This window comes from Meriones unguiculatus, chromosome 10 (assembly GCF_030254825.1).
Source record: "Meriones unguiculatus strain TT.TT164.6M chromosome 10, Bangor_MerUng_6.1, whole genome shotgun sequence".
NCBI classification, from domain to species: Eukaryota; Metazoa; Chordata; class Mammalia; order Rodentia; family Muridae; genus Meriones; species Meriones unguiculatus.
The window spans coordinates 91436585-91452370 of NC_083358.1; the positions used below are offsets into that span (position 1 = coordinate 91436585).

A 15786-nucleotide genomic window follows, 5' to 3' on the forward strand; every position below is an offset into this window, starting at 1 on the left:
AACGGAGTCAATTTCTGTAGATTTTTGGGGGGCTTGCGAACTGGGTATAACATTTGGAGGTCCCACATAGTTCAGGCCTTAATAATAGCTGCTAATTTTTATTCTTTTTTTTTTATCTTATTTGATTTCAAAAAGCAGAAGTGGCCATATGTTAAAGTAATGTCTTCATATGTGTGATCATGTTCCATTTAAAATTTACATAAGTAGAGGCTGACTGTTTAACTTTGTCTCTTGACATTGAAAGTGTAATGGATACATGCATGCATACTTAGATTAGTGTTAGTTCACAAGTCATGCACTTGCTCACTCCTGGCTTGCTTAGACACCTGTGATTTCAGCATTGGTTGTAGCTGGCAGGGGTCCTGGATATAAGGAATGACCCCTCTTAGCTCTCTCTCCTCTTGCATTCTGTCTGCCTTGGTTTCTTTCCTGGAGGCCCCCACCATCTCTCTCTCTCTCTCTCTCTCTCTCTCTCTCTCTCTCTCTCTCTCTTTCTCTCTCTTTGTTTCTCTCCACCTCCATCAAAAAATCTCCTTCATATCAGATCTGTTATATATTGAATTTTAAAATAAATTATTACAATTAGTTTACCTTAATAATTTAATTTACAATTAGTTTAATAAAAATTTATACTCCAATTATTACTTTTTATGTAGAAATAATAGCTTTGAGAAAGAAATGTGGTAAATTTAATTTTATCTATTCTGAATTTGAGATGACTACACAATATTGAAAGTGATAAGGCGTCAACTGACTGAACAAGGCTGAAGCCAGGATTGACAACAGGTATTGACAGAGGAGTTGGAGACTTATTAGCATATAGATGAGACTGGATGAAGAAATATAAGCAAGTCTAAGCTATAAGAGCAACTACCCAGGATTCAAATCACAGAGATGGGAAGACCATAGGAAAAAAAAAATCAGAATGGACAGGAAACAATACATAATATGGGTACCCAAAGCAAGAAGACAGAACCTTTTAAAATGGCATATTGGAAATGTAAAACATACCAGGGTAATCCAAAATATAACCAGCAGAAATCCACTGGCACTTAAATAGTGAAATAGGCTGTGTTGAAAGGATTTAAGGATAAATGATGCATGAAGTGTGTGTGTGTGTGTGTATACACACGCATATATAATTACATATTTTATTTATATATTATATCTATTATATAGATTTTGGCAGTAGTGTGTCTCTATTTGCATAAATATATTTATTTTATATTCATTATATATCATATTATATAAATATATCATAAATATATGTTGTTTATATATAACAAATATAATTACCCTATCACTTAAGGGTAGTGTCTAATGCCTTTTTGTCTTTTAAATATTACTTTTTGTGATTGGTTTTGTTTATCTGTCTGCTTGTTGTTTTATTTGTTCAGAGTCTCTGTAATGTAGAACTTTTGGGAGTCACTAGGTAGCCTCTGTTGCCCTAAAACCCACGGCAATCCTCTAGACTCAGAATCCCAAGCATAGCCTGAGTTGCCATGCATGACTTATAACCCTAAAAATCCACAATTCTTGTCCTAGCACCCTAAGGATAAAACTAACAAAATAGGTTACATACATACAATTTGACTTATTACTCTGAAGTAATTCCTTTACTCTGGGAACTTAGTTTCAAACTTCTTTGAATTGTTGGAAGAAGCATGTTTGTCTGTGATGCTCTGTTCTTTTCCTTCTTCACAAGGAAAATGTTTACTGTCTTAGCCAGAAGGAGAGAAGCTCGCACAGCCTTTCACTATTAAGCTCCTATCTAGATATCGTGGCTAAAGAGAGACTGATGCCAAATGATTTCCTTCTGGGACATTGTTAATGGCATGTCTGTCATACAATGTAGGTGCTCAGCTTGTTAACCCAACCAGCACAACTTGAAGGTTTACTCAAGCTTCATATGCTCAAGCTTCTTCCCATGTAGTGAATTGTCATCATCTTTCCGTAATGATTTATTATGTTTCCTATTCCGTCCACACGAACTGACTCAAGATTTTCCCCAAATAAGTCAATATATGCTATTCTATGACCAAGTAGATTTTTGTTTCTTAGGGAACTCAAACTGTAACAATATTTTTTAACAAATTACTCTCTTTCTATTTACTTCCAGTTTGTCAAATGTGCCAATTACTTTTTTTTTATTTGATATCCTCCTTGATTTTTTTTTTGTACCATACTACTACTAGATAAATTTAGAATCATTGCGATCCAGTTTTTTTTTCAAGGTGATTAAGTTGATGTTTTTTTACATGAAACTAATAAGAACTGTCAAAAAAACTTCAATTCTCATGTTTGTTGTCAAGATATACACATTTCTGCTACATGGAAATTTCCCTTTCGCTTCTGTCTGTCTTTATCTGTGTGTCTTCCTGCTTCTGTGTGTGTGTGTGTGTGTGTGTGTGTGTTGGTTATAGTTTTTCTTGTTACGCCCTTTTGAATGCCTTGGATTTTGGGTTAACTCTTATGTTTGAGGGGATACAGTTTATTGTAGTGGGACCAGGAAACACAGACAGCTTTGGAAGAACAAGAGCCGGCTTAAAATACGTGGATTCGGATCCCAAAGATCCACTTCCCTCCACTGTACCCTTCACCTAAATGTTCCACAACCTTTCCAAGTAGTCCTACCAACTGGGAACCAAGAGCTTGAAAACGTTAGCCTGTGAGGGATTGGCACATGGTTTGGTTTGCAAGCATACAGTGAGAAAAAAAAAATGAAGCTGGATGAACACAAACATTTCTATACATTTCATCTACTCAAATATGTACAAATCATCTTACATTACATTTTTCTTTATATGTTTTTTCAAAGGCATAAATTCCTGCTTAGCTCCGGTGTACCACATTTGTAAATCCAGAAGTCTGAAATGTTGATGCATCTTGTCTCAGTCTGCTTTCTATGCATGAATGTACATACACACATATACATATGTACATACACTCATACACACACAGCATTCTGAATCACCTGTATAAAATCTTCTCATTATATGATAATAACCTTTATTAAAATATTTTGAATAGCTATAGAAAATCTCATTGATTTAGGTCATTCTACCACAAAGAAGCAGACACTGTGACAGGACATGTGTGCAGGTGATTTATTAAGGTAGTGATCCCAAAAGATATCTGTATGAGGAAAGCAGAAAATGGAAGAAGAAAAGAAAAACCTCAGCTTCGGATTGATCCCACAGTGAACTCGGCAATATAAATTACACCACATTGTTTGACCTGCACAATGCACAACAGTTGCATCTTCAAATTCTCTCAGTATCCAGCACTGATTAAGTGGTACCCAGAGAGACATATACTTCCAAACTTTTAAATATTTTCAACTTTCCACAGAAAAAGAATTCTCCTTGAAGAAACTAGTATAATACTGGAGATAAAAACAAAGAGAAGTGGAGGAAGTGGCCTATGGAAACAATAAGAAGTTCTGAATGATTCTAACACCAATAATGCTTCTCTATCTACCATATTATTACACAGTAAGATGGAGCTCACAGTCTCATCTGAGGAGATTTGAGAAGTTGTAAGATGAAACTGAGCATCAGGAGCTCTTCTCTGTATAAGACAAAGCTCTAATAGTAAGATATAACAAAATCCACAAGCTGTCTATATTGAGCCCCTTTACTCCAAGAAATAAAGATCATCCTCAGTGAGTTATCCCAGAAGCATAAAGATACACATAGTATATACTCGCTTATAAGTGGATATTTGCTTTATAGTAAAGGATAAACAAACTAAATTCTACAGGCCTAAATAAGTAACACAACAAGGAAGACCATAGAGAAAAGGCTGAAACCTCATTCAGAAAGGCAAACAGGATAGACATCAGAAGAAGGAGAAAAATGAGCAGGACAAGAGCCTACCACAGAGGGACTCTGAAAGACTACTCAGCAGGGTATCAAAGCAGATGCTGAGACTCATAGCCAAACTTTGGGTTGAGTGTAGGGAATCTTATGGAAGAAGAGAGGAATAGAAAGATCTGGAGGGGACAGGAGCTCCACAAGGGGAACAATAAAACCAAAAAATCTGGGCACAGGGGGTCTTTTCTGAGACTGATACTACAACCAATTCATGGAGATAACCTAGAACTCCTGCTCAGATTTAGCCCATGGCAGCTCAGTGTCCAAGTGGGTTTCCTAGTAAGAGGAACAAGGGCTGTCTCTGACATGAACTCAGTGGCTGGCTCTTTGATTACCAACCCCTTGAGTGGGGAGCAGCCTTACCAGGCCACAGAGGAAGACAATGCAACCAATCCTGATGAGACTTGATAGGCTAGGGTCCGGGGAGAGGGGAGGAGGACCTCCCCTATCAGTGGACTTGGAGAGGGGCATGGGAGGGATGGTGGTATTGGGAGGGAATGAGAGGGGGGAGGGGCTACAGCTGGGATACAAAGTAAATAAATTGTAATAAATACAAACATTTTTAAAAAGGAAAAAATATACAAATCTTGTCTCATGGTGGCAGTCAGGACCTAGGCACAGCATGGCGGTGATAGAGCAGAGAGCTCGGTCTGCGTCTGCATATGCCAAGCCAGGGGGCCCATAACCGGCTTTTTACCCTGATGCTGCACAGGTACTGAGACCTCCCGGATCTATATGATGGTGAAATGTTTCCTAGGCCAGAGCATGCTCTGTAGTTCTTCGGACAAGTGCCCTCCCTCCCTTCTGACAATGGCACCCTAATCCCTATTGCAAACTCGTCTTAACCAAAGATATAACGACCAGGAGTTGACACTGACCAGAAACTTCTGTCCTCACCAAAACCAACAGGGTCTTATGTTGGCAAGAGCCAGTTTCCTGCCAACGTTGCTCACTTGGTGTACATCTTGGGAGACGCTCTTGTGGACCCACAGAATCAGACCATGACCACCTTCACCTGGAACACCAAGCATGCCTGGCTGATGGCAGTGGAGGATAGATGGGTTTACTGTGTGAGCTCTGACAATAGCGGCTAGATGAAAATCCACGAGGAAGTCTGGGTCTCCTCTCCAGAATTGTCCTGGAATTTGGTCTTGCTCTGTTCAAAAGCAGTGTGACCAAGACAGGGAAGGGTGTTGAGTGTATCTTGGCAAAGCTGCAAGATGAGGACCCTTCCACAACATTTGTTGAGACAGCCAAAGATAAAACAAGGGAGACAGCATGGGCAGTACACCCAGTGCAGTGGCCCAGTGGGCAGAGAGGTGCCGTGGTCTGCCCACAGTCATGACCAGTGAGCAGGAGAAATGGTCATACATGATACAGTGTATGTGCCACTAGGCCAGGGCTCCTTGCTTTAGTCTCTGCTGTGCCCCAAGCCCCCTGAACAGTATTTAGCACATAACAGGTACTCAGAAAAACATGATTTGATTGCCTTCCTCCCCCACAAAATAGAAATCTTTAAAATGAAAAGATGTTTGAAAGTGGCAAAACTTTCGGAGAAATAAGGTTAAGGTTTAAGAATAAAATCCTAGACTAAATTTTCTTGCAATGTCATTCAAGTTTTTTTGTTTTTGTTTTTTTGTTGTTGTTTTGGTTTGTTCTGTTTTAATAAACTGGCAGTCTTTTAGAAGCCTGAGGGCAGATTCCTGTCATTCCCCTGTTTTCCCTGTTTGCTGCACCCACCCACTTGTGCCTCTCCTCTAGATTATGAGATCCTGTGCCTTCAGTACTTACTATTACTCTCAGTCCTGCACAGCAAAGATACTTCCTGAACTCAAGCAGTTCCCATTAAGCAAATAAAGAGAGACAGTTATAACCATTTTAAAAGTTGGCAGGAGGGACCTCCTCCCCATTCATCTAGGGAGGGAGGGACTGGGAGGGAATGAGGGATCAGGACACGGCTGGGATACAGAGTTAATAAAATGTAACTGATAAAAAAAAAATAAACCAAATTTCTACTTGTAGCAAAAGATCAATGAATATATGTATTTTACTTTTACCTACTCCCTTTTATTGAATCAGAAATCCATCTCAACTTCTCACTCATTACAAATTATAATCACATCTCAATCATTAAAATAAAAACACTAAAATAAAAAAAAGACAAAAAAAAAGTTGGCAGGAGGTTAACCTTTGGAACACTGTAGCTCAGCAAGGTTGGTTCATTGTATTCCTTTCCTCACTCCTGTTTTCATGATTACTTTGAATGTAATTGACATCAGGTTTGCATTTCAGAGAAACTGTAATATTCCCTATGAATTGTGATATCTACATTGCTGGATAAGGATTATTTTAAATTTGGACCACAACAAATTAGAAGTAGTTGTCGGAATACTGTACTTATTTTTTTAAACTTTACGTAACTTTCTAACTTCATATTACAAATACCAAGGGCTGGCTTTACAAAAGAACATTGCTATACATTTGTGCTAACCTCCTGTCATTTAATGCAAGAATACAAGAATACTGCCAATAAAATAAACGTAAAGTAGACCACCGATATAAATAAATTAATAATTAAAATTTTAATATAATATGGCTATCTGGAAATATGTTCACGAATGAATTGTTTTCTGTCTAAGCAAGAATTATAACAAAGAATTATATCAGTTTTCATATTAAAGTAACTCATTTGTTAATATCCCAAATGTTATAAAACACAGAAGACAGCTGTAATACACCCCAGAAAAGCAAAGAAATTAGAAGATCCACACAACTATAAATTAAAATTATTCTCACTAGTTTCCCAAAAGTTAGATAAACTTAAAAGTCAGAATGCAATAAAACACGCAGATGAAAACAGAACACTATTTCAAGAAAACTAAATGGTGACTTGAAATGTGAAACTTTATGTGAAGACAGGACCCAGAAAGAAGCTACAACTTGAGCAAATCTTTTAAGAGGATGACTAACTGATTGAATGTCAATGGTTGTGAACAGGTTGAACTGGTGAAGGCTAAGAGCCTAATTATGTTACATATTGGAATATCATTATCTCCTAAAATAGCTGTTTCTTATCCGTCTCTGTGTATGAGCTAAAATCCTATGACTATACCATAAATGTTTAGGAATCTATTAACTTAGTTAAGAATGTCATCAGATAACATGTGAGACTTAGAGCAGAGGTTTCCTCATTTTAGTTTATGTTTTCATCACTATATTAGGAACATTCCCAGGCCATGGTACTCATATTTGACTAGAGAATAAGACTTGTCTTAATCTAGTTTAAGGTGATGTTATGGTAGCATTGAATGTCCATTAGTCAAAAGAAAGAACTCTATCCCAAGGTGGAGACATGGCACTGACCTATCCCTTAAGGATTAATCCAGCTTGAGGTGTGTAGTACCTGGTTAAGGGACCACCCCTCATGAAGGCAGATTAACCTAGCAAATTCCTGTTCCTGATATCAGGCACTTTTCCTTTCCACACTCTTCCTTTATGCAGTTGCTAACAGACCCACAGCAAAGAAACTTGCTATAACTGCTTGCTTTCTTACCTACTCAGAAAAACATAATGTTCTGTTTCCCTTTTCTACCTGTTTTCTTATCATGATCTTTCTAACTCTTAGGCTTCCTCCCTCTTTCTCTGAAGCTCTCTCCACTCTTTTTTGCCACCAAGTAGCTGAGGTGACATCCCTTGTTGAACATACTGGCTTAATTCTGGCACAACATGGTCTTGTTTTTCTTCATCTTCTCCACCTTCGTCTTCTGGGAAAGGCCATGTGGCTTGTCCTACAGTTTTCATTTTAAACTATAATCAGATTTTCTACATTCTTTCTTCTGACTTTGTTCTTAAATTCTTTTATTATTGAGTCCAAGAGTTCTGATAATAGACCTGAATTGCCAGAGAAACATGTGGCACCACAAATGGGGCCATATCATATAGATAGATAGATAGATATAGATACATATCTATATATATACATCTATATATGTATACATATGTATATATGTATATATACATCTATATATGTATACATATGTATATATGTATATATATACATATATATATGATACTAGAAATCAATAATGAATTACCAAATTTGTAAGGAATGTATAAAAATCACATCCTATTTAACATATTGCTCATGGAGAATTAGTAACTTTAACTTTAGTTTATAAAATAAATTGTGCAAGGATATCTCTGCTAAAGGATGTACTTCATAGTAACCATAGTCAAATAAACAAATAATATTAAATCTTAATCCATAAAGTATATCCAAATGTAAAACTTTATAGTGGTAGAGTTTTTAAATGTTTTTCTGAATTACCTTCACATAACCAAAACTTACCCCAGCGGTATTGAGTAGAAATGTTAATTTTAATAGCAAATATATAAAAACTCTTATTCTTCATATTTTAGCAACCATCAAAGAAAAGGCTTTGAAAACAAAATGTTGAATAAAAATACCTCATGGAGAACTCAGATACTAATCCTGTGTACAACTTGGAGACATTTTTTTTTTTTTTTTTAGTTTTTATCTTAAATATATATAATGTTACCTTTGAGATACAGATTAATTATATGATTTTGCACTTCCCTTTCTGCAAACCCTCTTTGTATCACATTCCTTACTCTTTTTTAAGTCCCTACATCTTTTCAAAAATGTTTTTACAAATATATGTACTACTAGGCTCCGTGGCACATGTCAGTAATCCCAGCATGTGCAGAGGCAGAGGCAGAGGCAGGCAGTCTCTGTGAGTTCGAGGCCAGTCTGGTCTACAAAGCAATTCCAGGACAGCCAGGAGTGCACAGAGAAACCATGTCTTGAAAACAAAACAAAACAACAACAACAAAAAACGGCACAAATATATGTATTTTTTATGTGTTTGTATGTGTGTGTGTTCTCTAACTACATAAATACAACCTGTTCAGTCTATACAATGTAAATTTTTTTTTTCAATGCAGTTTATTCAGGAACCTTGAACAATCATCTGACCCATGGGGAAAGCCAGCCCACAGCTTAAATAGCCTCTGGGTAGCCAACCCAGGCGTGCCACGTGGGCAATGCAGATAGGTCCACATACATGGAAGCAATCCAGATCCTTACCTCGTGCAGGAGCAAATTGATACCCTATGGCAAATCGCTCAACTTGGCTGTCAATGAAAATATGCTGGACTTTGAGTCACTAACATATAACATGAGAATTTTTCCTGTGCTACAATGTAAATTTTATAAACAAATTTCACTAGGCACATTTAGCATTTTAAGAAGGAACACTTAAAACTTCAGGCATATATTAATTAATATGCAAACACTGTTCCTGAATGCTATAGTTTCCTCTTGGGTTTCCTTGGGATGAAAAGGCATTGTACAAAAAAAAAAAAAAAAAAAGAAGAAGAAGGAAAGAAAAAAACATTAACAAAGTGTTATTATAAACCCATCTGCAAGAATTCCTCAGTTGCTACTAAACAGGAACCATTAGAACAGCTCACGTGAGCAGCTCTGCAGCATTTCTTGGCTTCAACGAGCAGCAGTGCACACAATATTTCAACAATATCCTCAGAGGGACTCATTTCAGAAACCACTGGGAAATATTCAACAAAGATGAAAGTCTGGCAAGAAACTCCTCCAACTTAGGAACTTGAGCCTTTGGACCTTGAGGTATGAAACAGTTTTAAAACTAGTTTAACAAGACATCAATAAGCATTAAAAAGGAGCAAGGGGGATAATGCCTTCACCATGTCAGTCATCATGTCTAATTAACATGGCCTTATTAAATCATAAATAATTTACTGAAAATGTATACATAAAATATATACATAAATAATTGTATACATAATATGAGATGAGGTAATTGCAATTCAATAGTTTTTTTAAATGTCAAACTCAACTGTACAATGTAAAGATATCCTGATTTATTAACATATAGGTTAACTTTGAATATATTATGGGATGTGAAATAAACAATGAAAAAACTGTGCTTTCACTAAACTAAATTAGTTATAGAAGTAAACATGTCGAAAAACAAAATGAATGGTGGTTACCAAGATCATACAGAGCTCCTGTTTGGCGGGTATGTGGACCTCCAATTTTTTAAGAGGGAAATTTTTTGAGATGGCTGTGAAATATCCCTAATATTGCTGAACGATTTTTTTTAATTGTTAGAGTGATTAAAGTTTTAGAATAATTAATTTTAAAGGTCCTTTGTTAATATTATTGCCCTTAGTCATAACCTAACATTCTCTTTTAATTTTTCAGATGAAGACAAGGAGAGCTTCTGTGTATGCTACATTTTAAATTGTCCTTAAATTTTGCTGGTTTAGTTGATAGTACCCTATATTTTCCCCGTGGTTTCTGTCTTAGTTACTTTGCAGTTTATGTAATAAAATACTATGAACAAAGCAACTCATAAAAGAAAATGTTTACTTTGGGTCTCATGGCTCCAGAGGGCAGGAGTTCATGACCATCTTGGTGGGGAGAATGGCAGCTGTAAGCACGCATGGCATTTAGTAATATAGCTGAGGGCTTCCATGTGGAATCTTGCTGGAGGCAGAGAGAATAGTGTGGATTTTGAAACCTCACAGCCTGCCCTCTGTGACACATCTCCAAGGCCACATGTCCTAATTCTTACTGAGGAATTCCCCAAACCGGGGACCAAATCAAGTACATGGGCATATGGGACCATCTTCCCACAGTTTCCAATGAAAATGCCATCAAGGTTTCACTCATATTCTAATATCTTTCCTTTGCAAGGCCGAATAAGATTCCATTACATACAGGTGGCATTCTTGCTTATCTATTGTCTACCACAGGATGTGGAAAGCAAATTTCAACCATGACCGTCTCAAGGAAAGCAATCTATGTGTTTGGATACTGACTTACATTTTTATATCAGTCATAACTAATATCACAGTTAATTCATAATAATCACTCTTTGGTTGATATATACATCATAAAAACTTAATATAAAAGTAGAACGCAAATTTTGCAACATTATAACTACCACTTGTATGGTTTGGAGACAGTGAACAATAAAAGTGAATGCAATAAATATTTCTAAATCAATATAACTGGAGAAAATCCCACAGGGTCCTACCCCTAGATGAAGAGCAACAAGCATTTAACAATAGATTAGAAAGGGGGAATTAGCTTTCCCAGGGATGAACCCTCTAATTTCTTATCCAATGACAAATAATACTTTCTGGAAACATACAGACAAGCAACACTGAATGGACCCAGCAGTTATATTTATATATTTATTCTTAGATAAGTAACAAAGATGATATAACAAAGAAAAGGACCCTGAGAAGTTGGGAAGGGAAGCTGGACATGGGAGGGAGATCATCCTGAGTGAGGTAACCCAGAAACAGAAAGACAGGCATGCTATACACTCACTTATAAGCTGATATTAACTGTATAATATAGGATAGCCATCTACAGGCCTAAAGAAGCTAAACTCTAAGGAGGGCCCTAGGGAGGATGATTAAATCTTATTCAGAAATATATCTGGGCACAGGGTCTTTTCTGAGACTGACATTCAACCAAGGACCATGTATGGATATAACCTAGAACCTCCACTCAGATGTAGCCTGTGGTAGCTCAGTAACCAATTGGTTTCCCAAAGTGAGGGGAACAGGGACTATTTCTAACAGGAACTCAATGACTGGCTCTTTGGTCTCCCCATCCCCGAAGGGAGGAGCAGTCCTGTTAGGCCACAGAGGAGGGCTTTGCAGCCAGTCCTGAAGATACCTGATAAAACAGGATCAGATGAATGGGGAGGAGGTCCCCCCTATCAGTGGACTTGGAAAGGGGCACGGTGGAGATGAGGGAGGGAGGGAGGGACTGGGAGGGAATGAGGGATCTGGACACGGCTGGGATACAGAGTTAATAAAATGTAACTGATAAAAAACATAAAAAAAATAAAATAAAAAATATAAAAAAAAATCTTATTCAGAATGGCAAACAGGATAGATACCAGAAATGGTGGAAGAGAGGAAACAGGATGGAAGCCTACTATAAGAAGGTACTCTGAAAGGATCTACCCAAAAGGGGATCTAGGCAGGTGCTGAGATTCACAGCCAAACTTTGGGCAGAGTACAGGGAGTATGGAAGAAGATCAGTGTGTGAATAGAGGGACATGGAGGGGACAGGATCCCCACAAGGAGACCAACAAAATTAAAAGATCTGTGCCAAGGGGGTCCTGCAGAGGCTGATGCACCAACCAAGGGACCATGCATGGAGAGGATCTAGACCACCTGCTCAAATGTGGTTGATTGGCAGCCGTGTCTCCATGTGGATCTCTGAGTGAGGGCAGCAGTTTCCTCTGTCATGAACTCAGTTGCCTGCTCTTTGATCACTCGCCCCTGATGATGCAGCCTTTCCAGGCCACAGAGGAAGAGGATCCAGGCAGTCCTGATGAGACTTGACAAGCTATGGGTGGATGGTAATAGTGGAGAACTCCCCCTTTCAGAGGACTAGAGGCAGAGGATGATTGATAGTGGGAGGGAGAGTGGAAAAGGGGGAAGTTGAGGGAGGGGGCTTCAATCAGGTTATAGAATGAATAAACTGTGAAAGAAATTAATACTAAAATTTTAAAAATTAAATGAAACATTGTGTGTGTGTTTCTGTAATGTGTGACTTCATGTACAAGCATCCTTGTGTATGAATATGAGTGCTTGGAAACCATGGCATACATATGGAAGTCAGGGGATATCTTCACAGGTGGGTCCTATCTTTTGCCTTGTTTGAAGCAGGAGCCCTTCAGTATTCTTATCTTGCCTATGCCAGGATAACTGGCCATTGAACTTTCTGGGAGTTTCTTGTCTCCACCTCACACCTCCCCAGGGAAGCACCAAGACTGCAAAACCTAATTAAATATCCATTTGTTGTTGTCATTGTTTATCTTACATTATATGACTATATTTCACTTATAAGTGAGTATATACCATGTGTATCTTTCTGCTTCTGGGATACCTCACTCAAGATGATTTTTTCTAGTTCCCACCATTTGCCTGTAAATTTCATGATTTTCTTGTTTTTAATTGCTGAGTAGTATTCCATTGTGTATTTCTGCATCCATTCCTCCTTTGAGGGTCATCTGAGTTGTTTCCAGACTCTGGCTATTATGAATAAAGGTGCTGTGAACATGGTTGAGCAAATGTCCTTGTTGTATGATTAAACATCTTTTTTATTATTATCACTTATTACAATTTATTCAATTTGTATCCCAGCTGGGGCCCCCTCCCTTGTCTCCTCTCAATACCAAGCTCCCTCTGTCTTTTCCCCCATGCCCCTCCCCTAGTCCTACTCCCCTTTCATCTGCCTATCTGGTCTTATCAGGACAGGTTGCATTGACCTCCTCTGTGGCCAGGGAAGACTGCACCTCCAGGGGGGAGGTTATCTGTAAGCTCAGGAGATTTAAACTCTGGTCTTCATTAAAATCAAAATTTGTTGATTACTTTTCTCCAAACCCTTTTACAAATATCCCTGCCATGATATTTGTAATTTATTAATATCAAGAATAAAACCAGAATTACAGTATAAAATGTAATTCTACACAATAATCTGCAATAATATTTTTCATAGAGGATGGAGAACAAAGCCTGTTTGTTGTCATATTTTAAAGATTAAGATTCATAAACTCATAGATTTTTAGGCTGAAGGTTAAACCAGAATTAATGAGTAATTCACAGGGGATGCTTAAATGAGCTAAGATGACCAGGAATATTTTCCTTCCCAATTTATCCTATCTCCATTTATTAAAAACAACCTAATAATAAACCAGCCTGTCACAAATAGCCAATAAACCCCAAGCTTACTTAGCAAATAAGTTTAATTTATTTCACCCTAAGTGTTGAGGCAAGGTCATTTTATATTCTCTCAATATCTCAGAACTCTAGGTCAATAGTCCTTTCACGGATAAGGAAAGGGAAGATTTAAAACATTATCTACCTTTCCGTGGTAATTCTTTTATGGCTAACTCCCTGAAATCTTCTGTTTGAAATTGCAAGTTTGTTCCTCCTTTCAAAGTTCATTTGTCAGGTTGTGTTTATTGCTTGCATTTTTAATTTCCACAGAGCCTCTTTTATGTTTATGTATTTTCTCCTCATCGTCCCTGCCATTTCTCATGGATCTCTCTTGACAGTGGATTAAGACAGCCCCTATTCTTGTTAACAGCATTAAGCGCTGAAGGCACTTGAGTGAAGCTTTCAATGAAGATAGATCACCTGCAACAAATGTAGTGTCTATGTGCTGAAAAAGGAAAGGCTGTCCTGGAGTTTCAAATTGAACCCAGAGAAAAACAGATACTGTCTCTGCAATGCAAACTGGGTGGCACTAACCAGGTTAGTCCTTTTTTTTTCCTTTTTTTTTGAGATTATGATATAATTATGACACCTCTCCCTTTCCTCCCTCCATGCCTTCTTCCCATTACCATTTTCTGCTCTTTTTTAAATTCATCACCTCTTTTTTTTTTCCCACTAATTGTGATTGCATGCATTCATATACAAATATGTAACCTGTTTGGTCTGCACAAAGTCACTTCTATGTGGCTTTTCAGGGCTGATGGTTTGGCATTGGACAACCAGTTGGTGTATTTTTCCCTGGATAGGGCTACCTCTCTGACTCCCAGCTTTCTTTCATTGCGTATAGGTCTTTGTGTAGAGCTGTGGTCTCATGAACTTTCCCTTACACTTTGTCATGTCTATTAGGGTTGTTCATGTTCAACTCAAACTTTAGAAGTCATTTTGGAATTTTGGAAACTTTATGGGTTCAGGGGTTTGCTAGGCAATATGTCTATTAGTGATAGTCTTGTGCTTTTTTAAAAAGAACTATATATTTATATTGTTTTGGTTACAATGACACTTGTTTTATATTAAATTTTTATTTTTTTTACATTAATCACAGTTTATTCACTTTGTATCGCAGCTGTAGCTCCCTCCCTCATTCCCTTCAAATCCCACCCCCTCTCATTTCCTCCCATTCCTTTCTCCTAGTCCCCTGATAGGGGAGGTTCTCCTCTCCTTCCATCTGACCTTAGCTTGTCAGGTATCATCAGGATTGGCTGCATTGTCTTCCTCTGTGGCCTGGCAAATCTGCTCCCCCATCAGAGAGGGGGTGGTCAAAGAGCCAGCCACTGAGATCATGTCAGAGACTGTCCCTGTTCCCCTTACTAGGGAAGCCACATGGAAACTGAGATGCCATGGGCTACCTCTGAGAAGGGGTTCTAGGTTATATCCATGAATGGTCCGTGGTTGGAGTATCAGTCTCAGAAAAGACTCCTGTGCCCAGATATTTTGGTTCTGTTGCTTTCCTTGTGGAGCTCCTGTCCTCTCCAGGTCCCACTATCTCCCCTTTCTTTCATAAGATTCCCTGAACTCTGCCCAAAGTTTGATTAAGAGTCTCCGTATCTGCTTTAATACACTGCTGGGTAGAGTCTTTCAGAGGCCCTCTGTGGTTGGCTTCTGTCCTGTTTCCTGTTTTCTCCTTCTTCCAATGATGATCCCATTTGTCTTTCTGAGTGAGGATTGATCATAATACCCAGGGACCGCCTTCTTGCTTAGATTCATTAGGTGTACAGATTTCAGTATGTTTAACCTAAATTATAGGTCTAGTATCCACTTATAAGTGAGTATATACTGTGTGTGTCTTTCTGTTTCTGGGATACCTCACTCAGGGTGATCTTTTCTAGATCCCACCATTTGTCTGCAAATGTCATGATTTCCTTCTTTTTAATTGCTGAGTAGTATTCCATTGTATACAAGTACTACGATTTCTATATCCATTCCTCAGCTGAGGGACATCTGGGTTTTTTCCAGGTTCCGACTATTACAAATAAAGCTGCTATAAACATGGTTGAACAAATGTCCTTATTGTGTTCTTGAGCATATTTTGGATATATGCCTAGGAGTA

General features: G+C 38.0%; 2 pseudogenes; both read left to right on the plus strand.

Annotated features, from left to right (window-relative positions):
- The first annotated feature begins 4613 nt into the window (after positions 1-4613).
- LOC110566665 (PRELI domain-containing protein 1, mitochondrial-like) lies at positions 4614-5220 on the plus strand (annotated as a pseudogene).
- Positions 5221-9890: 4670 nt separating this feature from the next.
- LOC110540885 (5'-nucleotidase domain-containing protein 2-like) overlaps positions 9891-15786 on the plus strand; it is a 38769-nt pseudogene continuing 32873 nt past the window's right edge.